Consider the following 27,970-nt stretch of genomic DNA (forward strand, 5'->3'; position numbering starts at 1 on the left):
GGTAGTATGTTAACAAGTAAAAGTGTTTTCTAATGGATTAATTAAAGGTGCCTCCTACCTATACCTTTTCTTATGTTTAACAGAACCTGTATTACCAAAAAAAATAGAAGTACGATTCCGTATGTCCTCTGAATTTCTATGAATGAACTCGTACCTTATCTCATTGAAATCAAATTTACCCTCGGTGATCATGAGTTAAATCTTCTCTTCAAAAATATCAACGTCAGAATGATGATTTTACCAGAAAAGTATCAGAAAACCATTTCATTGAGACTTTCAATGAATACATACGTGTAACGATGTGTAACGGTAGCAGTGTTATTTAGAAATGTTATGATAACGTTAATTCACAATACATGTTTGGTAATGGTTTTATCACCTACATTTGTATCTATATATTTACAGAACAGGAAATGAAAAGAATACTCCAACTCAAGGCACACATTTTTGTGCTGTTGTATGTGGTTATCAAAGAACTGAAAGAGATTATTTTCTATTCAAGACTGTTTTATTTGCTGTAAATGTTGAAAAATTGGAATGTAAAAACCACTCTGCGCAAGAATGTCAAATCACTTCAGACGTCTCATTTTTGTTTATTTGCATGGCTTTTATGAATGTTAACCATAAACGTATACTCTAACTCTTTCTATATCTCCTACATCTGTAAGTTGTGTCGATATATTTTTCAGTTTGAATGTTTTTCCAGTCAATTTTTTCTGTTGTGTTATCTGTTGCTGGATAGGTATTCCACTATTATCTCTTTTGATTATCTGACAACACAGTTCCTATTGTTTGCGTGTCGATGGCATATGCAACCATTATGCAGTTGGATTTTTGCAGACGATCAAGTTTTATTTGGTGTTTTTTCTCATGGGGAAATGTTCCCAGTCTACTATTTCCTTATGGTTATAGTTTTTGTGGAGATAATTTCCCAGTCTTTTCATTAGTTTTTTGTTATCATATTTGTGGGATGTTTCCCCAGTCTGCCTTTTCTTGACAACATATGTGACAAAAATACTGTACAAATAAACAAAAATCACTCAGGACAAAGAAATACATGATAGATAATATTATAGTGCATAAAACATGTAAACCACAGACTAACTACGGACACCTTCCATTATTTTACGACAGAGCACTAGTACACCACAAAGGAATTTTTAACTGTGCGAGGTCTAGCTAGTTATAAACCCAGGTTTAATTCACTATTTTCTACTTTAAAAAAATGTCTATTCAAGGTCAGGTATATGACAGGTGTTATCTATTTGTTTAATGTGTTTGAGCTTTTAATTTGATTATCAACATTCCGTTATGATTTTTCCTCAGAGTTCAACCTTTTGGTGATTTTACTCCATACTGCATTTATGTGCGGTGTAATATTTACAGTAGATATTGATATTCTGATAATGGTGTCAAATTGCTCGTTTTGTCAAAATGGTATAGTTATTTCCCTCTAAAAATTGCATTTCACAATAAGTCTTATCAAACTAACAATTTAGATTTTGTCAAAACTACTACATCTATCAGAACGTATTTATTTGATCATGCTGCTTGTATGGCTGTGTTTGGTATGGCAGATAATTCAGATGGTCTAGTAATGTTTAGAAATAAGCAATGTGTTAAGTATTGAAAAAGTAGTAAAATTTATTATATCCTTTCGTTTGGGATAAATATTATAATAATAGAGTAATGCTACGGCATTGCGAAAATTGCTATGTATTGGGTATTTATTCTAGCGGGATTCCTGGTTATAATTCATCCACGAATCCAGGGATTGAACTATTTGACTGTATGTCACATTCGTCGTAATGATACAGTTATGTTTATTCGAAAGACACTTAACGTCCTGAACCAACGGCATCTATACAAAGCTTGGGAATACTATGCAACAGATGGTTTACACCATACGACACAAAATATTTCGAGGTTGAGTTCACATTTGCCATTCTTTCCACCATGTCTTACGATTCGACAACACTAGTTGCTGAAATAGTTTCGATCAGTCAAAACATGCATTGACATAGTGGACAATAAAATTTATGATGAATTTATTGACGAATGGTCGTTTGATTTTCATTTTTATAATATTCTTTACGCTAATCAGCACACCATCAGAATCAGTTTATTGCTGTAATACCGGTACATAGTCACAGTTTGGAATCATCAAGCATTAAAATTACTGGAAGATTCGTATTCTTTGTCAATATGAAGTGTAAAGAGTTTTCAGTCAGTGACAAAGAAGGTTGGGAAATAAAACACACATTTGAAAGAGTGAGCTCAGCTGAGGTCATGTGTCCAATATTTGTTGTTGACCAGCCAGGTGATGTGGAAGTAAAACTAGAAATGTCGTATTACCACGAATTTTAGCACTGTCCTTTCGATAATGTTATTGTTTAATTTTTCCAAATGTTTTTTTTTTTTCTTAATTCGAATGAATAAAGCAATATGAACGATTCTAACCATGTAACCAAAAACTATCAAGCAATTGTTCGTAAACATCTTTTTTAAAGGTAAGATATTACTATGATCACTTGCTTGCGATTTCATGCAAAAAGCCACAATTGCAAAAAGTGTCCATCATATTAATCAATTACTTTTATTGTGGTTGCAAAAACATACCAAAGGTACAAAGCTTATTATTTTGTATGCCAATCACGCGTAAGGACTATATAAGACTCTCTAAGGCATTCAAAACAAAGAAAAAAAGAAAAACCAAATCAATTATGAACTTTCGGATGATCAATAAAAAATAAAAAATGTATTATTCCAAATTGCTTTTTGTCCGGTTTTAAAAAATCTCAGGGTTTTGTATGATTATTTTTATTAACTGTAAATGTACAACAAATAACAGTATCAAAACAATCGCATGCCAAAACAGGAGTGTTGACTAATTGGAAAATATACCAATCGTTTTGATCATTTATTTTGCATATTGATTGATTGATTAATTCCTGTTGCTTTTCTATTCTGAAAGCAGCTTCTGTTACACATTGTGCTTGGACATTTTTCATGAGCCTACGTTCTTGAAACCACCTGCATAACACGTTTTGAGAAACAAACTCGCAGTTATTATGTCATAAGAAGTCATAAGAATAGACATCGGCATAACAACAGATTAAGTATTATTACCTTACCTACACTAAATGGAAGCTTTCTTTCAATTGGTTAAGTATTGATGTCTGGCTACATCTTAAAAACTCAAACTAGATAAAAGATCCTAATTTGAACTCTCAAATAACTCGTTATAACTGTTAACTTGTTGATTCCTTATATTAAAAAAAACGTATTCTTATAGTTTACTAGTAAAATTGATTTTGCTTTTTACTAAATTTAAAAGAGGCGAAACATACCAGAGAGATATTCAAACTCATGAGTCGAAAATAAATCTATAACGCCATGGCTGAAAAATTAACAGAACCAACAGACAATAGTGCAAAAACCTAACATACAAAACTAAAGACTGCGCGACACGACCCCGCCTTTAACTAGGGTAATCTGAAGTGATCTGGAAGGTTAAATCTGCTTCACGTGTTGCTCATGTTAGTACAAATTCAGATATAATTTTAATTCATTATGTTACGTTTGTGAAAAGGGGACGGGATTGTAGCTACTACATTTGGATCATATCCGCTTTCATCTGTGAAGCGAATATTCCGTAACGGTCAACCTACTTAAAATGGCGTCCGTAGAACTTACGAAGAGACGATTTCAACTCCATGGAACTTTTGGTTTGTAGAGTCCTTTTAAGCATAACCTGGAAAATTTACAATTGATTAGCTAAAATTATTTCTTTTGTTGTAAAGTTTTGTTTGCAACCGACACTCATTTTGAATTGCTAGATATTTGTCAAGACATTTCTTTACTTTCTTTTTAAGCACTTCCTGTATGAAGTCAGCCTAATATGAAACGGAACTAGTCCGAAAGAAAAGGGGAACGGTAAGTTCTCATTCGAATGCCGATTTATGTTTTCAAAACAACATCCTTCAAACGTAACAAATGTGTTGCTAATCAAGAAAGAAAGTATTTTCAAAATGTTAGTTACAGAGAATGTTTTCTTGAATCAGATTGATTTTTTTATGAAAAAGTAACCAAAACGTTAAAACAAACTTATTCAGGTAATGAAAAATTGCTAATTTTGTTATTAATATTAATTCACTCATAGCGTCTTTGCATCGTAAATAAACATATTTACTCCAAAACCAGCTGCTGGCATGGTATCAATATGGGTTATCTTCGCCACATATATTTTATTATGATCTGATACTAAACCCTAGTAGTGCTTTTTTTATTCATGTATCACAGAAAAGCCCACGCCAGCGCGGCCTGAAAAACACTTGAGATGTTTATGGTGTTTCTGAAACTGTTGTTTTGCACTGATGCTTTATGTCGATAGTTTTGATAAGTTTGTCAGTTCTTCTTTCATATTAGTTTAAATGTCTCATTAGTAGCTGCTGTTTTGATGTTACACATATGATCCTAGAATGGACGGAATAACTCAGGAGAAGAATAAGACAACCTAGAACAATGATGAATTAAACATTTCTCAGTGGTGCTAGTTTGTAGTATTTCTCTGTTTTTCCAAACGCTCGAGTCTCTGATAATTTAAAACATTTCTTCAGTCTTGCAAGTTTTAAAATATTGTTTTGTGGTTTGAGTCCTGTCACTGTCTGACACGGGTGCTCCGAGAAAGGACGAACTTTCTAAGATAAGAAGAAAACAAGCTATTAATATAACGTATTTCTTCGTGTTTGTTGTATTTTTTTTTCTTTTTTGAGTTGTGCAAGTTTGAAAAGTGATGCAGGTTGTAATAATTATTGAGACTGTTTGAATGGACCGAGTTTTCCTTGGGCCTAGTTGTCATAAATTCAAGACAAATTGCTCACAAAATCATTTCCAAATTTAATAGTAAAGATTGCCATTTTGAACAGAATCGTTGGTAACCTTTTCGGTCACCGGAATCGGATTTTTTTTAGAACGGAGTATTACGGTGCGTACTGCTATGTGTTTGGTTACTCTACATTTGCTAGAGGTATAGGGTCTCCCAAAACATGTTTATCCCCAACGCATGTTTGAATATATCTCAAGTAAGTCTTGTATATTATTTTTAATTTCGATTCAATCATATGTTTAGTGTAACGTCCATTTCATTGAAAAAGTACACATTTTGTTAAGGAGCCAGCTGAAGCCCGTCTCTTGATGCGGAATTTTCTCGCTGTGTTGAAGATTCATTTATGGCATTCATCTGTTTTCTGCCATTCGGTCGGGTTGTTGTCACAGTGATACATTCCCGTTTTTCCATTGCTAATTTTTTTTAACCTTCAAGCGATGTCATATTTTTAGGGAATAACTATAATACCGCATCCCACCAAGCATCTAAACTTTTCGATAGACTTTTAAGAGTCATTTGATTACTTGAGTACTGTCGAGAATCATGGTCGAGTATTCGAGTACCACATTTCAAATCTTTTCACATCACTAATTTGATCTTAAAATTGTATGAATGAATAAGTTGATTTGATATCTTACCTTTAATATACATTTAGAAAACAAAAATTAAACAACTGAAATATAAGACAGGTCATGTAAGACCAAACAATAAACACATGTGAGAACAAACAACATCAAACGAACTCGACTTTACCGAAAATACATAATTAAAACAAAAACAGAAATAATAAAATTGAGAATGGAAATGGGGAATGTGTAAAAGAGACAACAACCCGACCAAATAAAAAACAGCAGCAGAGGGTCACCAACAGGTCTTCAATGTAGCGAGAAATTCTCGCACCCGGAGGCGTCCTTCAGCTGGCCCCTTAACAAATATATACTAGTCCAGTGATAATGAACGCCATACTAATTTCCAAATTGTACACAAGAAACTAAAATTAAAATAATACAAGATTAACAAAGGCCAGAGGCTCCTGACTTGGGACAGGTGCAAAAATGCGGCGGGGTTAAACATGTTTGTGAGATCTCAACCCTCCCCCTATACCTCTAACCAATGTAGAAAAGTAAACGCATAACAATACGCAAATTAAAATTCAGTTCAAGAGAAGTCCGAGTCTGATGTCAGAAGATGTAACCAAAGAAAATAAACAAAATGACAATAATACATAAATAACAACAGACTACTAGCAGTTAACTGACATGCCAGCTCCAGACTTCAATTAAACTGACTGAAAGATTATGATTTCATCATATGAACATCAGGCACAATCCTTCCCGTTAGAGGTTTAGTATCATACAGACAACTGTGCATAAAATCACTCACCTGACCGATACGTAAAACAATTGTCATGGTAACAAAAGATATATTCGTCGAAATCATACAACATAGGTTTTCAATTTTAGTAAGGCTGACAATATAACCACCTTAAAGAGATCGGAAACGCTTTTATTTTTAGTGTTCTAACATACTGTTGGCAAGTGTTTTGTAAGCAATAGACACCTATGTAAATCACAGCTTTTCATAAATAAAATTTTGATGAATTTCTGCTTATATCTGGTCGTGTTCTGTGTCATTTTTCATTAAAAGACATTAAGGTTGGTGAATTGCCTGTAAGCTGGATTTACAACTGAAAACCAACTCTTAAGATTTTGAAATCAACTAAACATGTTTCATGCTGTATTTCAAATCGTAATGGAATATATTCTTCCAATACGAAGCAGATTGAAATATGTATAAGAATTACAGGGTTAAAGTAGAAATATGACACTCTGTTCATTTCCTGCTATGTAGAATAAGATGCCCTATAATCCACACTCAAATATCGATAGAAAATCAACCCCTTTTTGTGTTTCTGTCGAAAGACAATACAATAACAAATAAGATACCCGAGATACACTGGATGCATTACACAACCCGGAACATTATAGTTCAGTTGCACATCAACAGACAGAATATAAAGTGAAATTAATTCAACGATTGACATTCTTTTCTGCATGCAGAATAATGACTGGGCAACAAAAGATGAACTGAACGGTTTGATCATTCGAATCAAGGTGCGCACTTACTTTTATATATGGTGCAGCGACGCATGGTAATGCAATATTTTTACCTTATTGGGTTTATTTTCCTCTCACCTGATCATTATAGTCAGAACGTTGATCAACTTGATAATCAAAAGATTAGTAATTTATACAGCGAGATCGCATGTTACTAGAAAACTAAAATTCATTTTCAATTTGAAACGAAAAGAATTGTCTTTCATTGACAAGGAAACTATGAAAGTATAGCACACATTTCCTCTGTGGTCCTAAAATGGTGTAAAGGATTGAAGAAATCAATCAAAATATACTGGTGCTAGTTGGATTTCTTATCAAGTAGAAAATATAGATCTGTACAAGTAATGCATGAAATAATATAACAAGCAAAGAAATAGCCCTTTTATTGCTTATCGTCATTTCAAATTCCAAGTTAGGCCTTCAATATGAAACAAATAATCTTAACTCACTTCAAGCTTAAAACGGCCTTGTATAGTTTTGAGCAGAATATTTTTTAAGCTGATGGTCTCGCCAACTCTATGATTTGAAGACTATATAGCTAACGTGTCGTAATAAATAAAACAAATCTGGCAAACAAATCAAACATTTATTTCATGATTTAGCCTCCGTATTATCTTGATTTCACACGACATGTGAACGGAAGAAACCGCGAACCAAAAAATAATATAATTGTAATTTTGAAAAAAAAACCATTGAAGTCGCGTAAATGACCGTCTGTGAGAATCCCCAAAAAATCAACAAAACCTACGATACCTCATCTGTTTGTTGACGCACGTTATCATGCAAATGGGACAATACCCCTAATGCGCCTTGAAATGAGGAACACAAAAGTCACGTGTAAACAAAAAATCTCTGTGTAGTGATATTTGACACATTTCTATGATAAACAAATGACTGAGCTGAACCATTAGTGTTAATTTAGAAAGTAAGGGAACACAGAATAAATGTGTAAAAACCATGGAGCTATTAAATGTGTTCAAAGTATTAAAATTTCAAAGAACTTATTGTGTTATAAATGGGATTTTTTACCATGAGGAGCCACATCGCAAAAGGATACTCGGGGTTTGCTAAATTACGGAAAAATGAATCACACTTCGTACCCCGAAAATTTAACCACATATGTAAAAATGTCTCAGCTTCGAAACAAGCCATCATACATACGCAAGTTTACGATATGGGCTGAGCAACAGAAGAAAACGTTACCATTACGGCCTATGGAGAAACAATTGCGCATATTGCCCCATCTTCTAAGAAAAGATCCAGAGATATCTGAAGATAATTTCACCTTGTACACCACAGAAAATTGTGAAAATGATGGTTAGTAGTTTTTTATTTATACCTAGTTATCATAAATGATTTAAGATAAATATTATTGATACAGAACAGCAAAAATTCAATAAAATTTTCGCTTTTAAAATGAATTACTGGCACGGGGCTGAACACTTTTTTTAGGCACAATCATAACTTTGTTTACCCCCGAGAGATCCGAAGGAATTGTTTATTCAATTGAAAAAGACAAGAAAAAACTTACATGTAATATAAATAAATTGTAAGTAAACATGACACAATATAGTCTTTGTTATGTAATTATCACTCTGGTCTACAGGAATAGCTGATAACCAAGGGAGATAACACACTTCACACGAGTAAAGTGAACTTTAGCACATGTGCTTTTATCCAATGATTTGACCCTGGTCAGTGGTTATCATATGCATATAAACAGGAAAAAAAACCATGTACAGGTATTAAGAAAATCATGAATTACTATTGTTAATGCACACGAGCAAAACACAAGATATTGTCATTTCTCAGTGAAAAAGGGGGAGGGTCAAACCTTCTTGAAAACAATATTGCTATTCAACTACATGTATTAAGCTAGTTAGCTACTACTCATTGCTTCTAATATAAACAGATTAAATGAAGGTGGCTAAGCCACAAGGGAGAAGCATTTTTCTTTCTTTGTGATAAAACTTTCAAGAATTAGATTTTTCTCTCTCAATAATACTTATGTATTTAAATTAAATGATAACACAGCCTGAGTAAATTTTTTTGTCTTATTTCAGTTCCAGACATATCATTACTTTTAAACATGCGATGGCAAACTAAAGGTTTTAAAAAGTCCTGAATAACTGGTAAGCATTTTGATTCATTAGGTAAGCTCTAAATTATTTATTTATGGTATTGGTGCAAATGAAATTACAGTCGGTATGTTAGAAATATGCTTATATGAAAACTGTTGCTATGGTCTTGATATTAAATGAAAAGGCTTGGTTACTGATCTTTTTGACTCAACATTTCGAGTTAAATCTTGCGACAACTGATTCTCATGTAACACTGCAAACTCTATTTAGCACTATTTTGATCTGTCGTTATTTAATGACGCCATAATACGTGTGATGTCACAATGTTTCCTTTAATACCTCATGTGGATTTCTCACTGATAAAGGGTTTTCACTGAAATACATGTAAAAAGCCTTTTTTTCTCAAATAGAATTATGTAAATGGACAAGTTTTGAAAATTTGCACTTCATTGCACTCTAATTACATGATAAGAATGACTTTCCCAGTAGTTTTGAGGGGTTTCCACAGTATTATATACAAGATGTCCACTAGTAAGAATAGTTATTTTGGTGGTTTTTTTTTATGAAATCTTCAATTTTGCATAATTTCTCTGTCAAAATACACTTTAAGACACAAGAAAATGTTATGGAATGCTTTAATAGGGTCTGTGTATTGTAATTTAAGGTTATCATCAGAAGTTTTGTCCTTGTTTTGACTAGTAAAGGTATACTGGAAGAAATTAATTATACATACACGTTGTATTAAAAATAAATGAATATAGCGATAAAAGTGTCACTGCCATATAGTGCTGAAACTACTTTATTTTTTTTCAGAAATGGACAAAAATACACAGATTTATTCAGAATGTCATACCGATGAAGATCACCTAAAAATATTTGGAAAAATCAGAACTATGGATTTCAATATGGGACAATACCCCTAATGCGCCTTGAAATGAGGAACACAAAAGTCACGTGTAAACAAAAATCTCTGTGTAGTGATATTTGACACATTTCTATGATAAACAAATGACTGAGCTGAACCATTAGTGTTAATTTAGAAAGTAAGGGAACACAGAATAAATGTGTAAAAACCATGGAGCTATTAAATGTGTTCAAAGTATTAAAATTTCAAAGAACTTATTGTGTTATAAATGGGATTTTTTACCATGAGGAGCCACATCGCAAAAGGATACTCGGGGTTTGCTAAATTACGGAAAAATGAATCACACTTCGTACCCCGAAAATTTAACCACATATGTAAAAATGTCTCAGCTTCGAAACAAGCCATCATACATACGCAAGTTTACGATATGGGCTGAGCAACAGAAGAAAACGTTACCATTACGGCCTATGGAGAAACAATTGCGCATATTGCCCCAAATACCACCGCATAGACATTCAAATTGTATATGGATCGATAAATTTCAATTGAAGTAATATTAACGTTTTACCATATTAAATATCTTTTATAAATCAATACACGCTAGGTTTAAATGTATAATCATTATTGACCGTCTTACCTGAATGCTCATTGGTGCATCATGATTTATCTCCCTTTGTTCCTTGTTGTCCATAGATGTAGATTGACTGACTGGTTTATTTATATTTATATCAACTTCACTAGCAAGGTATTGAGGAATGACTACAATTAACAACGTATTCATATTCATTAATGCTATTGTTATAGCACTAATGGCTATGTACATATACCAGAATGAAAGAAAAATGGAGCGAATTTTAGCCAGGCATGAGCCAACAGGTATGGAGATTTACAACAATTTGAGGACAATTTTGAACTTTTTTTTAAACATCCTTGTTTATTAAGAAATATACATTCCACGCCCAAGGAGCACTTTCAAAATGCAGAATAAAAACAGTAGAAAATTAAATATCCATAAAAAACATCTAAACATGTTTTTTAATCTTTACTTATTTATTCATGAAAATACGCAGAACATTGCTTTTTGTGTTTGATGCAAGTATTTAGATGTATATTTTTCTGTTTTGAATTCAGTAGTTTTAAAATATGTATTATTATACATGATATATACTCTTTGTTTTACGCGTATATTACAAAAGAATTTGAGTGTACCGAATAGTTGTCTAAGGAACCAGGATTATAATTTAGGGAGCTACCATTTGATTTTTATGGGGGGGGGGCTAGGATGAAATTTGAAAAAATAGGCAGGACAGAAGTTGTGGGTAAAACAAAAGGCAGGATGAGACACTTGCAAAAAAAAAAAAGTCAGGATGAAAATCAAATGGTAGCTCCCTTAGTACGTCAGACGCGCGTTTCGTCTACACACAACTCATCAGTGACGCTCATATCAAAATATTTATAAAGCCAAACAAGAACAAAGTTGAAGAGCATTGAGTACCCAAAATTCCGAAAAGTTGTGCCAAATACGGCTAACTTGTCCTTTATTTCATTTCGGGTGATTTTCGTTAGAAATATGATTTTGTTACTTATATAGATTTTGATTGAAAATTATACTGCAAATATGCTACGATATTAAAAGAAATAGAAGGTAAATTCTCTGCAGAAGGAAAAGAAAGAAAACACAGAGCAATGTTTTCTAAAATTGAAAAGGGACATGTCTTGGTTTTTTTTTACATATGACTCATATATATATTCCAATATCCGTCGGAGCATGACTTTGTGAGGGAAACACATAAAAGGGAACTTTGCTCTTCCCCTTTTTTAAATATTGTTTAATTCAACTCTATAATAAATATGTTGATTGTTATGTCATCTGGTTACACTCTCATCGATGTATTCCTCACATCTATAGATAGTTAAATTATTTGCGGAGGAATGATGACTGCCACGGACAATCGATTGGTGGCTTAAATGTCTACACTTTTATTGAACTAGCAAAGAGATTTTCAAGATCATTTTGGAACTTAGGCTAAAATTGTTTTCTTGCATATGTATGTAGTACTAAATTGAAAGAAAATTCCTGTCAATTCATTTTGACAACTTTTTTTAAGATAAAGGACTTACGGTTTGTTTAGTATTTCAAAGTGATTTATTTGGTGACGTCAACTTTTTAAATACATTTATTCAAAACGTCTTCCGCCATTTTTTTATCAACTTTTTACAGCATATTTGCACTTCATTCTAAAAAAAAAATACAGTATGAATTTGGTTACCAATCATTATAAGTATAGTGTTTACCTCGTGCATCGTATTATTTGTATTCATATTTAATGTGTAAAAGCTTGGAGAAGATGGTAAATCTAACTTAGAATAAAGGGGACTTTAAGACTGTAAATATGATATATCCGACGTTGAGAAAAGAAGAAAATAAGAAAATATTAAAAAAAAATATAAGCAATTATACTTTTCTTTATTGTAGCTTAAAGTTTTACTTTTAATTTTGTTGCCCTCTTTTGAGGTACCTATTGTCAAGTTCGTTATTTCTACCATTATAAATAGCTACTAAGGTTTATTTGTGCATTTGCCCTTTATGTAAATTCGTGGAATACCGCAATCTTTGATTGTACAATCGCAGTATATAAAAGGTCTAGGTCTTTGACCTAATCTGCAAATTAAAAGACAGATTGGCAATTTATAGGTTAGACTGTTTATTTAACATGTTTAAAGAAATAAAATTTTGTGATTTATTGCATTATTCAAAATGTTTAAATAAATACCAAATATTTGTGTTTTTAGAAACAAATTTCAACTTGGCAATTTTGAGGGGAGATAAGTGAAATCGACTATGTTCACTCACTTTATATATAGGAGTAGTTATTTTTATTATTTATTATAACAATGCACATTTTCGTAGTATTTTTCGAAAGTAAATATCAAATTTCACTCTTGAAAAAGAATCTGAAAAATAACACATTCAACATATTGTTATTTTTATACATTGTTGAATATTTTTTTCAGCGATTGAGCTATATATACAATATATGTTCATTGTCGGAAAATAATCAGGCAACCAAAATCTCTGTAATGACAATCTAAGTTACACTTTTAGCATTTGCAGATATGTAAACCATTTTTGTATTATTTAATGAATACATTTTGTAACTGCATATATGATTTGTAACCAGCTACATGTACATATATGGGAAAGACAGGAATCACTGACTTTGTAAGGTAAAGTAGTCTTTTGGTGAAAAAAGGAATCAATTGAAACCTTAGCCACGAATGAAACTGTCTTTTCATCAGGATCATGCACAATTGAAATCAAACGAACATGTTTTGCAAATAAAGAGAGAAAAGAAGCTGGAGGCTTATCGTTCCTAATTCCTGTTAGTATTTTACAAAGTTTCAGATAAGAGCCACCTGATCAACCCTCCCCCCACCCCCTCCCCCACAAGAAAAATAATCAGGACACATATCCGTCTCAACACGCCTTGTCAGAGACGGAGCAAATATTAAGTCTTAGGAATGTTATTCAGAATAATATACACGACTGTTTTGGGAAATGAACGACAATAAAATCTAAGATAAAAATTGCAGGCGTCAATGCATTGGTAGCATTAAACTGGTACACGTTTCTCGCTGGAATTGCCTAATGGGAAGGTAATAACGAATTATACTGACTCCTATTATATTTCTAGTTCGAAGTTGCAGTCGGGAGAAACAATCATGGCAATATGAACTGACGGCTGTTAATAACTCGGATTATTTTCAGGTCTGTACTTTTTTTGTTGAGACGTACAAGTACTCGGCCACGTCAACTCTTTGTTTTTGTTAGATGTATTTCCATGTGTATCCAACTCATGATTTATATCACTAGGTCAATGCCACTGATAGTGGATGTTTGGTTCCCGAGGGTATCACCAGCCCAGTAGTCAGCACTTCTGTTTTGACATGAATATCAATTATATGGTCATTTAAAAATTTCCTGTTTACTGAATTATGAATTTTTCAAAATACTAAGGATTTTCCTATCCCAGGCATACATTACCTAACTCGTATTTAGCACAACTTTTGGGAATTTTGTGTCTTCAATACTCTTCAACTTTTTACTGTCTTGTTTTTATAGTATTTTTGATCTGAGCGTCACTGATGAGTCTTATGAAGAGATATTATTACTACCACTGGGTCGATGCCTCTGCTGGTGGACTATTAGTCCCCGAGGGTATCACCAGCCCAGTAGCCAGTACTTCGGTACCGACATGAAAATACGGATTTATTGTGTTATTAAAATTTGCTGTTACAAAATATTAGAAATTATTATAAATTAAGGAATGTATCTCCCTCATGCAAAGCTCTGATTCCGTTCACAGATTTGGCTATACTTTTTGGACCTTTTGGATTATAGCTCTTCATCTTTTATATAAGCTTTGGATTGCAAATATTTTGGCCACGAGCATCACTGAAGAGACATGTATTGTCGAAATGCGCATCTGGTACAAGAAAATTGGTACCGTTAATTTTATTATGTAGACAAAACGCGCATCTGGCATATTAAATTATAATCCTGGTACCTTTGTTAGCTATTATGGCTAAATTTTGTCTCAAAGTTGAGATCAAAATTCCCTTTCAAAATCCAACCACAATAAAATGGCTTCAGCGTTATGACGTCGCAGTAAGGTGTCAAAGAAAAAATTCTATAGCCTTAAGCTTTCAAAATGTTATAATAATTTCGACCACGAACAGACTGGTCTAATTATTACAAAAAAACGTTGAAAAGAAATTTAAAATAATTGGCAAATTCACAATTTTTAATGTCCATCAATTTGTCTTGTTTTTTTTTTTATAAAACAGTTTATGGGACGGATCTACCCGTGTTGAAAAACCTCGCCTGGTCGACATTTAACGAAGCTTCGCTAAAAAAAAAGACATGTTATTCAATTTTTTTTTTATTTTTTTTGTATTTGTTATAAACATTAAGAATATATATATATATATAGAGAGAGAGAGAGAATTTAATTCTATTACAAATACATGTTCTGGATACAGTTTTTTCGTATTTAATATTAATGTTAATCGTGTGGCATAAAGCAACATGTGTGGCAAATAGTTTATCTTTGAAAACCTATCGAGGAAATCAAATATTCATAATTTTATAAAATAAATTGGTTTCACTTTTTGTTGTAGACTGTACAATGAAATATATTTTGTTCATCAAAACCATAAGGTCTGAATGATAGTCATGATAGTTATCGTATTGACAATCATGCAAAGTTTCTTTATTTCTTCAACTATTGCATATTAAATTTGTTTAATAATCATAATTGAGCTCTATTAACCAAATGAAATGGACAAACAAACCAATAATACTTTCAACATCTAAGTATTAGTTGAACTTACCAGGATAAGAATATTCCAAGTTGTAAATAGAAAGTTTCCGTCCGTCTAAATGATACAAATTTCACCGGTTTAAATAATACAATAAAACCGGTCTCAAAACGTATCTTTTAATTAATGGACCAGGTTTTGAACAGGAACCACAGTCGAAGTTCACACATTACATGTATCAGTTGTAATAAACACACAATTTGGTAATGAAACATGCATATCGCGTAGAATTAGGATTCCAATCGTCAATTTTGTAAAACTTGAAAAAAAGTTACGAGATGACAGGATTATAATAGCACGTCAAATTGTTAACAGTGAGTTTTTAATTATATGTATTTTTTTTAGATGACAAGGCTGGGTATTTATTTTCTTTGAAATTTGACAGAAAGTGGACTTATTCATCACTGTTCCTGTCTGATGATAATACAATACTGGGTAATTCTTTCAATAAAGAGACATCAAATCCCGTGAATCATCCGGAACAGTTTACCAATTACGACGGAACAATAGGAGATAAATGCTTAACTTCTGCAAGTAAAATATACTTTGAGATTAAGTTCTCGTACGAAGTATTAGTTGAACTGGATTCAGCAGAATTAGTACTTGAAGTAGGAGTGGCTAGTCGTGCAAAAATAGATAGTCGTCATTATGTAGGACGCCACGGGTGGTCGTTTAACATTAGAAATTGCGAAACAAGCATATGCCTTATAGCCCGGCATAAACAAACGAACACATTCGAAGAAGTTAAAATAATCAGCAGCAGTAATACAGCTGGGACAGTTGCCACAGGAAAACTTGGATTCTTTGTTAACATGAACCGTAACGAGTTCTCCGTTATTGATAAGGACAGTTCGAAAATATTGTTCACGTTTACAAAAGTAGTGTCCGCTGATCAGCTTTGTCTCGCGTTTGGTGTTTATAACCCCCGTTATCTTGAAACAAAACTAGAAATAATGTATTCTTACGATTTCAAAAATCTTCCAATTATCAATGTTGTGGCTTAGATAACAAGTATACTTATAGTGGGAATACTGCACCAAGCTGTTTACTAATATGATCTAAATACACTTAATCGAAAGAGTAATATCACATATTGTGAGAGACAATATTCCTTTTTAATAGTGCAGTATTCCAGTCATAGAACAAAACTAAATATTTTAGTATTCGATCCACCTTTGTCAAATTCATTCGGCTCTGATGGATGCAGTCAAGACGCTATATTATTTTTCGTAATCTTGTGTATATTTTGTTTGAATGAGTGTGAATTTAATAGAATCCCAGTTGACAGCACATATACCAGTCAAGAACCAATAAATGTGGAGTCTTTATAATTTTACCCCTCGTGTAAATGGATGTTACAAAAATGAAAAATATGCAGATGTGAATAAAATTTTTGGTTCTATCAAATTCGGGCTGATTCTATGATGTATATGCTGAATGATTTTCTTGGTAAACGGTCCAAGTCTGAGTAAGAAATTGAATGTTGCAGTCAAAATATAATGAATTTAAAATCTGTCCTACAAGTTTGATAGAACTTTTTTCAACTAATGGAGAAATAATTAGGTCCCGTTTATCGTAGTGGGTTGTCATATCATTTTAGCTGCATATTTACGTTATTTCAAAAATAAATCGATCTATAAGGTCTTCACCAAATTTGCAAATGTGTGAGGAATTGACACATCGAACTACTTTGACATATTTACAATTTCGATGATAATGAAACATACAAAAAATATTCAACTCAGAAACTAACAAAACCTTTGAATAGACTTATTCAGACGGGATATAATTACAATACTGCTATCAAGTCATTAAATATTGCATATTTTGGCGTTAATATTGAGTCACTGATAAGGTCTTTGCATCGGAACTAAACACATTTATTCTAAAAACAGTTGTTGGCATGACACGGGTTATGTTATGTTATGATGGTAGGATACTAAACCCCTAACGGGAAGGATTGTGCCTGATGTTCATATGATGAAATCATAATCTTTCAGTCAGTTAAATTGAAGTCTGGAGCTGGCATGTCAGTTAACTGCTAGTAGTCTGTTGTTATTTATGTATTATTGTCATTTTGTTTATTTTCTTTGGCTACATCTTCTGACATCAGACTCGGACTTCTGTTAAACTGAATTTTGATGTGCGTATTGTTATGCGTTTACTTTTCTTCATTGGTTAGAGGTATAGGGGACGGTTGAGATATCACAAACATGTTTAACCCCGCCGCATTTTTGCGCCTGTCCCAAGTCAGGAGCATCTGGCCTTTGTTAGTCTTGTATCATTTTGATTTTAGTTTCTTGTGTACAATTTGGAAATTAGTATGGCGTTCTCATCACTGAACTAGTATATAGTTGTTTAGGGGCCAGCTGAAGGACGCCTCCGGGTGCGGGAATTTCTCGCTACATTGAAGACTTGTTGGTGACCTTCTGCTGTTGTGTTTTTTTATTTGGTTGGGTTGTTGTCTCTTTGACACATTCCCCATTTCCATTCTCAATTTTAAAGAAATAAAATACAGTTTCCGATCTTCAATAATAAAAACTCAGAACCTTGAATCAAAATTGAGTTCATTTTAACATTTGTTTTATGAAATATAATACAGAAAACACAAACAAGTCATGTTGTAATAATTAAGTTGCACCTCAACAATTATTTATTCCACAGATTCAAATATTTAAACGTTTGTTCGATCGTCCGTCCGTTCGTCTGTCTGTTCTGCTTCAGGTTAAAGTTTGTGGTCGAGGTAGTTTTTGATGAAGTTGACGTCCAATCAACTTGACACTTACAGTAATTGAATTCTGATGCATTGACAAAAAATCATGCTTTATGTTCAATATGTCATTTTCATAGTTTAATCTGTGAGGCGAAAATTCCGTAAAAGCCAACCAACTTAAAATGGCGTCCGTAGAACTTACGAAGAGATGATTTCAACCCCATGGAACTTTTGGTTTGGAGCGTCCTTTAGAGCATAAACTTTACAAATTACAATTTATTAGCTTAAGTTATTTCTATTGTCGTAAAATTTTGTTTGCAACCGACACTCATTTTTAATTGACACCACGGAATATCCCAATAGTATTGAAAGTAACGTTAAACACTAATCAATCAAAAACCCTTCCATATTTTTATGAGTTTTGAACAGCGGTATATTACTGTTGCCTTTATTTAGTAAGGCTGACAATATAATCATCTTAAAGAGATGGGAAACGTTTTTAATTTAAGTGTTCTAACATACTGTTGGCAAATACTTTTGTAAGCAATAGACAAGTATCTAAATCACAGCTTTTTATAAATAAAATTTTGATGAATTTCTGCTTATATTTGGTCGTGTCCTGTGTTTTTTCCTTAAAAGAGTTTTAGGTTGGTGTATTGTCTGTAAGCTGGATTTGCAACTGCAAACCAACTCTTAAGATTTTGAAATCAGCTAAACATGTTTCATGCTGTATTTCAAATCGTAATGGAATATATTCTTCCAATACGAAGCAGATTGAAATATGTGTAAAAGAAGAGGGACAAAAGATACCAAAGTGACAGTCAAACTCATAACGGTCAACCAACTCGTGATGGCCTCCATAAAATTTACGAAGGGATGATTTCAACTTCACCATTTGGAACTCATGATTTAAAAGCTTTCTTGATAGCAGTAACCCTCTATCAAGAAAATCATGATAGGAAATGCAAGCACTAGAATATCGTATCAATTGGGAGATATATACCCCGTATGCACGTGCTGCTGTTGCTACTTAGAAATGGAAAGTTCACAATTGGAAAGCTGAAATCATCTCTTTTGTCATAAAGTTTTCAGTGTTGAAGTAGAAATATGACAATCTGTTCATGGCCTTGTTGAATAAGATGCCCTATAGTCCACACTCAACTATCGATAGAAAATCAACCCCTTTTTGTATTTCTGTCGAAAGACAATAAAATAACAAGTACGATACCCGAGAGACACTGGATGTATTACACAATCCGGAACATTACAATTGAGTTGCAAATCAACAGACAGAATATAATGTGAAATTAATTTACCGATTGCCATTCTTTTCTGCATGCAGAATAATGACAGGGCAACAATAGATACTGAACGGTTTAATATTCGAATCAAGGTGGACACTTACTTTTATATTTGGTGCAGCGACGCATGGTAATGCAATATTTATACCTGATTTGGGTTTATTTTCCTCTCACCTGACCATTATAGTCAGAACGTTGATAAACTTATCAAATGATTAGTAATTAATACAGCGATATCGCATCTTACTGGAAAACTAAAATTCATTTTCAATTTGAAACGAAAAGAGTTGTCTCGGAGGAAATCATTCAAAATATACTGGTGCTAGTTTGATTTTCTATCAAACAGAAAATATAGAATATGGGATATCCATCTATGACACAAATCTGTACAAGTACATGAAATAAAATAAAAGCAAAGAAAAAGCTCTTTTATTGCTTATAGTCCTCACAAATTGCAAGTCAAGCCTTCAACATTAAACAAATAATCTAAACTCAATTAAAGTTTAAGACGGCTTTGTATCGTTTTCAGCCGAATATTTTGTAAGCTGGTGGTCACGCCAACTCTATGGTTTGAAGAACATAACTAACCGGTCGTAATAAATGAAATAAATCTTAAAAACAAATCAAACATTTATTGTTAGGATTTAGCCTCCGAATTATTTTGTTTTCACACGACATGTGAAAGGAAGCAACCGCAAAAAAAAAAAAAAAAATATAATTGTCATTTTAGGGAAAAAAACATTTAAGTCGCGTAAACCGAGCGCGTAAATTACCGTCTTTCAGAATCCACACAAAATCAACAAAGCTTTCGATACCTCATATGTTTGTTGCCACACGTAAGCATACAAATACCACAACGTAGCCATTTAAATTTTATATAGATCGATAAATTCCAATTGACATTACTAACGTTGTACAATTTTAAATATATTTTTATAATTCATTAATACACGCTATGTTTAATTGTATAATCAATATTGACCGACTTATCTGAATGAACAGTGGTACATCAGGATTTATCTCCCTTTGTACTTTGTTGTACTCACTGCTGTATTTATATCAACACAACTAGCAAGGTATTGAGGAATGAATGAAATGAACAATGTATTCATATTCATCAATGCTATTATTATAGCACTGATGGCTTTATACATATACCAGAATGAAAGGAAATTGGAGAAAATATCAGGTAGACATGAGCAAATAGGTATGGGAAAGTACAACAGTTTAAAATTCAAAATTTAACTTCTTCTTTTAACTTCCTTGTTTCTTATATACACATGAAAAAGTACTGCAACACCAAATTGAAATTCAAATTAAAAAAAATGCACTCTTTATTTGTTTGTGATATAATTTGTTAAAATAGAACTAGTTCAACATTATTTAAATATCACCTGATGTTAATCAATAACTATCGACTTGATAAGTTCTTATCTGCATATGTAATTTCTGTGCTCGTCAACAATACTCGTAAACAGTAAAAGAGATGTTTTTATCCTCATTGTTTTCAACACTTCAAACAACCAAATTTATAAAGGTATGAAATTGACACCTTGTAATTGGTAATCCACAACTCATAACTGCAGCAAGATGGCTGATAATTAGCTTGAGAGAAGCAAGTATGTCGCTGTCTTGTGATAATTGCACTGATTGTTGGTCATCACCGTTCCACTATAAATTGTTTTGAGAATAAAAATCAGGCAACAAACGATGTTAAAAACTTTCCGAGATCAAGAAGACCACCTACAACATCTGCTAGAGAAAATCAAAAATAATGAAGGTTGGTCAGAAGAAAACCCATTGCAAACAATAAATTCCTAAAAAGAAAGTGATGACCAAACAGGAGCCTTTAAACGAGAACTGTTCGGGATCAGCTCATCGCTACTGGTTATCGTGCGATGGAACTATTTCGGGGACCTTTGCCTACAAAAAGACACACAGTTGCCTGTATCCAATAAAGTGCAGAGCTCGTAAAAGTTGTAAATTAGCATCGTGAATTTTATATTTCGAAAGGCATTTATTAAGCTTTTTGAATCCATATAATAAAATAAGAAGATGTGATATGATTGCCAATGATAGAATTCTCCACAAAAAACCAAAATGACACAGACATTAACAACTATAGGTAATTGTACGGCCTATAGCAATGAGCAAAGCCCATACCGAATAGTCAGCTATAAAATGCACCAAAATGACATTGTAACACAATTCAAACGAAAAACTAACTAACATTCTTATTTTTGTACAACAAATTAACGAAAAACAAATATGGAACACATAAACACTAGACAACCACCGAATTACAGCCTCCTGAATTGTGACATGCACTTACATACATACTGTTACATAGGGACAAAAATACCAATGGGCGTAGCTATATATAGCCTGGTACAGCCCAACAACAGAAAGACAATATGTACAGATCTAAGAGTACTCACAGTTTAATAACTGACAGCTAGTTCAAAGCCACTAACTACTAATAAAAAAATCATGCTGCTAAGGCTAAATTATGAATCTGTACACATCCACCGTTCAATAGATTTAGTTTAAAGATGTCGTTACCAGTTAGAGAAAAACATGACATTGTGCACTGACATGATACAAGTATTGGCAGATTGTAGATCCATGAATGTGAATACGTATATAACTTACTAGTGATGTTTAGTTTGCTTTTAATTTACTAATAACAGAATCATTATATATACCAATAAAACAATATCCAATGATCTTGTTACAGTGTTGAATTGGTAACCTTTTAGAATAAGATTATTTAAAGGACTGATAAGTTTACCAAGATCATTTCTAAATTTTGGGGATACGGTTAACAACATTTTCATAAAAATGAGCATTTCTATGGAAACATTTAGTAAAGGATTAAAGTAACTTACGGTAAAGAAATCCCTGGTTTCATAATTCACCAGTTATTCAAGGATTACGTTCGTTGAAATCAGTAACGTCACAACAGACACGGGCATAGTAAACGAGCTGTGAAATAAAAAACACCGTATGATGGTGCCAAAGAGAAATATCAACATCTGGAAATGGGAAATTAACCATAGAGAACAAAAACTCGTCTCTTTTTTTCGTAAAATCTTAGTGTGGAGTTTCCCGTTTAAAAGCGAAATATCTTAAGTTATTACCGTTTAAAGGGGTAAGTCCGGTAAGGACCAATTCTTGTCTCAAATTTCAGGTTCATCTAACGAAATATTTTGGACACTTTTTAAACACTTACATTAGAAAATGCCTGTACCAAGTCAGGAATATGACAGTTGTTATCCATCCGTTTAATGTGTTTGGACTTTTGATTTTGCCTTTTGATTTTGGAATTTCCCTTTCGAATTTTCCTGGGAGTTCAGTATTTTTGTGTTTTTACTTTTTAAGTGTCTATTTAATTGATTCAATCAGTTTATGTGAAAGATTTGAACTGATTAAGTCATTAAATCTCTCCGATTCAAGCTTAAAAATTAAAAATCTATCAAATATGCAAAAATATGTCACTTTGCAGGTAGTTTTTGTCAAATTTATTTAAAGTAAGTAAAATTTATATTGAGAAAATCCTTGATTATTTAACGAAATATATCATCAAGATAACGGTAAGTGTTGTTAGATTTATCAATTAAATGCAATTTCGACGGGTCTTTGTCGAGTTTAAACATAAACTGTGATTCATAACAGTACAATAGTGCCCATATGAATACCTACAACCTGTCGATAAACTTTGTTGCCGAAACGTAGGTACAAGAATCATTATCAAGGTGAAAATAAACAGCTTCAATAATCTCTTCAATCCCCCAGTAAGTAATCTAGCACATTTACTTTTCTAATAAGATAATTAGAATTATTTGGACAAGAAAAGGTCCTTGAATAGAGTATTTTTTAATCAACAGCATCGTTCTTTATTAGTTATAAATAAAGTTGAATTCTTTAATTCGCTGTTTTACGTCATGCCCGCTAACAAATCGAAAACTCTGCCTATACGCCTTATTTTAAGTCCAGATGTTTAGTATTCGTATTGTCATTTTAGAAAGTCTTACTGATTAAAATACTACAATAGGGAACAATTTGACAATGATTGAATTTAGTACTGTCAATCCTGATATATTGAGCCGTGTTTATAGAAAAATCCGAAATACACTGTTTAGTAGTGCGCCTGTCCGATGCAAAACGTACAGATAAGGTTATAGTTAACCGGTGTGTTATGGTTTATAGAATATACTATCTGTATCGGTATCGGATTAGAACCAGAACTTGTTAATTATTGTCAGTATTAATTGTGTGGAAAAAAAGGGTCTGGAGTGGTGTAATTTTTAATCATCACCGTTGTCCTATATTGGCTATATACTAAATTGATTTTTTTTATTTGTCGTTTTTACCCCATGACGACTGACAAATTGAACCTCGTTATTTTAGTATTTTAGATTCGTCATACGCACGTTCCGTTTACATAAGACTCATCAGTTACAATAAATATTTGCGAGGACAGTCATTTTTATAGTAAGAGCATGTTATACAAAAAAACTTGCAATTGTAATGTCTGTTCGCATTCATGCAAAATAAGTTCATCTTGAACGTACTATTAACATGTAACAGTTGTTCGTTCCGATTGTTTTCAGCCTTATTGATGTTAATATAACATTGGCAACACCTGACAATGTAGTTTTCTGGCATCAGTTAGTAACTTTTGTTTGTGAAATGCACTAGCAGTGGAAATACTGTAGTTTGATGTATGTCATTTTGTGCTTCTTCGCTACATTTGTTGTTTTTATAGTGATATTAAGATGATACACAATTTATTGACTGCTGTACCCCTATTTTGACAATTTAACTCTTTGAGTATGTTTGTTTTGTTCATGCATCGTTGACAAAATAATGGAATTTGATGCGACTGTCATACAAGTGAGAGTTTAGCTAGCTATAAAACCAGGTTCAATCCACCATTTCCTACATTAGAAAATGCCTGTACCAAGTCAGGCATATGACAGTTGTTATCCATTCGTTTGATGTGTTTGGACTTTTGATTTTGCCTCTTGATTTTGGATTTTCCTTTTTGAACTTTCCTCGGAGTTCAGTATTTTTGTGTTTCTATTTTTTATAGATTATTCAGTAAATTATATTAATGTTAAAGCATAGCTATCACAATAATATACTATGATGGAAGTTTTTGCCTTATTCAGATGAGACAGCTATATTAGTTGCTTGGGAGTGGACACAAAGAATATACTTACAAAATGTTTCTGATCTTAATCCACAGAATGAAACCAAGATATCTGTAATTGTTTATTCCTTCAAACTTAATGTCATATGAAACGAGTGAGTGGTGAAAAATAATGTTTATCTAGTTCGTGAACCAATGCATGTATATATCTTAAACTTAGTCCTCTGTGCACGAATTTATCATTTTTTATTCAAATGTATCGTTTAATCGTCATTTTTTTTCTCTCTGTGTGTTATGATTTAACACGTATGGTTGCTCATTAAATGCCGTGGTTTGAAGCCGAAGTTTACCGATTGTCACTTTAAAGTAAACAAATAACAAAAAGCATGGGTATTGAGCACGTGTTTAGCATGTGCAATTAGATAAAATGTGTATTTTGATGACAGATCTATGCGTATTCCGATTACTAGATTTTACAAGGAGGGTTACGATCAGGTCACTATGCATACAGAAATCATTTCAGCGAATTGCTTCCAGGAAGGAAGCAATTAAAAAAAGAAAACGTCTTCTAAATGTGGACAAATTAAAGAATTTTCCTCAGAAAAAAGTATATGTACATAAGTTGTATAATGAAAAGTATATATCTAGTTATAAAAAAAAAACATATACATTTTTTTTTTTATTTGAGGTTTCTTATGACTTTAACATAAGTCATCTTCCATAAATGGTTGGAAATCAAAACTTGTGTCTTCTTGGTTTTCATAGGTATTACAAATTTGATTACATAAAGCAACTTTCTGTTAAAGTCCTTTTTTGAAGAGTTTGAGAGTAGGATGTGTGTTCTGCATACATCAAGCAATGCATTGAATTGTTTGTCAATGTTAAAGGAGCGCCTGTATATTTTTCTATTATAATAATAACAAAAGAGACACTTGATACCAATTAAAACTTTTTACTTATCTTTTCTATAATATCTTTAAGTTTTTTATGATTAGTATGGACCTGGTCTCCGAAAGAAATCAAAATCGAAGATAAGGTCATATACGCAAAATGAACTGAACTATCTCAGACATGCGTTTGTTTTTTTTAAATCAGTTTTTGGGACGCTTTACATTGAATAATCAAATGTTATTGTTATGGTCATTTTTTTTTAGTATTGAGTTAGCGTAATCGCCATGTTTCTTAAACTAAAAGATATAAACAGATGACAGTATAATAATTATTCGTTGAATTTTACATGTTGTTATTTATTTATATTGGTTTATTTCAGATGACCAGGCTAAATATTTATTTTCTCTGAGATTTGAAAGAAAGTCAACACATTCATTACTGTTCCTATCTGATGATAATACAGTACTGGGTAATGATTTCACTAAAGAGACACCGATCCCCGTGAATCATCCGGAACAGTTTAACACTTACAGAGGAACAATAGGAGATAAATGTTTAACCTCTAACAGTAAAATTTACTTTGAGATGAAGTTCTCGTACAAAATGCTTAAGTCTTTTGATAATGACTCATCTTCATTAGTTCTCGAAGTAGGAGTAGCCAGTCGTAAAAAAATAGATAGTCACCGTTATGTAGTACGCCACGGATGGTCGTTCCACATTAGAAATTGCGAAACAATCATATGCCTTATAGCCCAGCATGATCAAACGTACACATTCGAAGAAGTTAAAATAATCAGCAGCAGTAATACAGCCGGTACCGTTGCAACAGGAAGACTTGGATTCTTCATTAACATGAACCGAAATGAGTTCTCTGTTATTGACAAGGACAGTTTGAAAATATTGTTCACGTTTACAAAAGTAGTTTTCGCTGATCAGCTTTGTCTGGCGTTTGGTGTTTATAATCCACATCTTCTTGAAGCAAAACTGGAAATTATGTATTCTTACGATTTCACAAATCTTCCAATTATCAATGTTGTGGCGTAGATAACAGGAAAACTTATAGTGGGAATACTGCACCAAGCTGTTTACTAATATGATCTAAATACACTTAATCATAAGTCTAATATCACATATTGTGAGGAAAAATATTCCTTTTTAATAGTGCAGTATTCCAGTCATAGAACAAAACTAAATATTTTAGTATTCGATCCACCTTAGTCAAATTCATTCAGCTCTGATGGACGCAGTCAAGACGCTATATTTTTTTTCGCCCTCTTGTGTATATTTTGTTTGAATGAGTGTGAATTTAATATAATCCCAGTTGACAGCACAGATACCAGTCTAGAACCAATAAATGTGGAGTCTTTTACCCTCGTGTAAATGGATGTTACAAAAATGAAAAATATGCAGAGGTGCTTAAGTTAGTGTAATTTCAAAGGGTGCATGTGAATAAAACTTTGTGGTTCTATCAAATTCGGGCTGATTCTATGATGTATATGCTGAATGATTTTCTTGGTAAACGGTCCAAGTCTGAGTAAGAAATTGAATGTTGCAGTCAAAATATAATGAATTTAAAATCTGTCCTACAAGTTTGATGGAACTTTTTTCAACTAATGGAGAAATAATTAGGTCCCGTTCATCGTAGTGGGTTGTCATATCATTTTAGCTGCATGTTTACGTTATTGCAAAAATAAATCGATCTATAAGGTCTTCACCAAATTTGCAAATGTGTGAGGAATTGACACATCGAACTACTTTGACATATTTACAATTTCGATGATAATGAAACATACAAAATATATTCAACTCAGAAAATAACAAAACCTTTGAATAGACTTATTTAGAAGGGATATAATTACAATACTGTTGTCAAGTCATTAACGATTGCATATTTTGGCGTTAATATTGAGTCTCTGATAAGGTCTTTGCATCGGAACTAACCACATTTTTTCTAAAACCAGTTGTTGGCATGACACGGGTTATGTCCTTCTAATATATGTTATGATGGTAGGATACTAAACCCCTAACGGGAAGGATTGTGCCTGATGTTCATATGATGAAATCATAATCTTTCAGTCAGTAAAATTGAAATCTGCAGCTGGCATGTCAGTTAACTGCTAGTAGTCTGTTGTTATTTATGTATTATTGTCATTTTGTTTATTTTCTTTGGTTACATCTTCTGACATCAGACTCGGACTTCTCTTGAACTGAATTTTGATGTGTGTATTGTTATGCGTTTACTTTTCTTCATTGGTTAGAGGTATAGGGGACGGTTGAGATATCACAAACATGTTTAACCCCGCCGCATTTTTGCGCCTGTCCCAAGTCAGGAGCATCTGGCCTTTGTTAGTCTTGTATCATTTTGATTTTAGTTTCTTGTGTACAATTTAGAAATTAGTATGGCGTTCTTATCACTGAATTAGTATAAAGTTGACAATATAATCATCTTAAAGAGATAGGAAACGTTTTTAATTTAAGTGTTCTAACATACTGTTGGCAAATACTTTTGTAAGCAATAGACAAGTCTCTAAATCACAGCTTTTTATAAATAAAATTTTGATGAATTTCTGCTTATAT

At 32.6% G+C, this 27,970-nt stretch overlaps 2 long non-coding RNA genes across 2 annotated transcripts; both read left to right on the forward strand.

Moving 5' to 3' along the window:
• The first annotated feature begins 7,788 nt into the window (after positions 1-7,788).
• Positions 7,789-10,208, forward strand: LOC139511781 (uncharacterized). The gene is made up of 3 exons (XR_011662092.1): positions 7,789-8,322; positions 9,069-9,137; positions 9,900-10,208. It is a non-coding gene; the product is annotated as an uncharacterized lncRNA (long non-coding RNA).
• Positions 10,209-20,391: 10,183 nt separating this feature from the next.
• On the forward strand, positions 20,392-27,957 carry LOC139510525 (uncharacterized). The gene is made up of 2 exons (XR_011661901.1): positions 20,392-20,554; positions 25,773-27,957. It is a non-coding gene; the product is annotated as an uncharacterized lncRNA (long non-coding RNA).
• The last annotated feature ends 13 nt before the right edge of the window (positions 27,958-27,970 follow it).

The sequence above is a fragment of the Mytilus edulis genome, chromosome 2, assembly GCF_963676685.1.
Source record: "Mytilus edulis chromosome 2, xbMytEdul2.2, whole genome shotgun sequence".
Taxonomy (NCBI): Eukaryota; Metazoa; Mollusca; class Bivalvia; order Mytilida; family Mytilidae; genus Mytilus; species Mytilus edulis.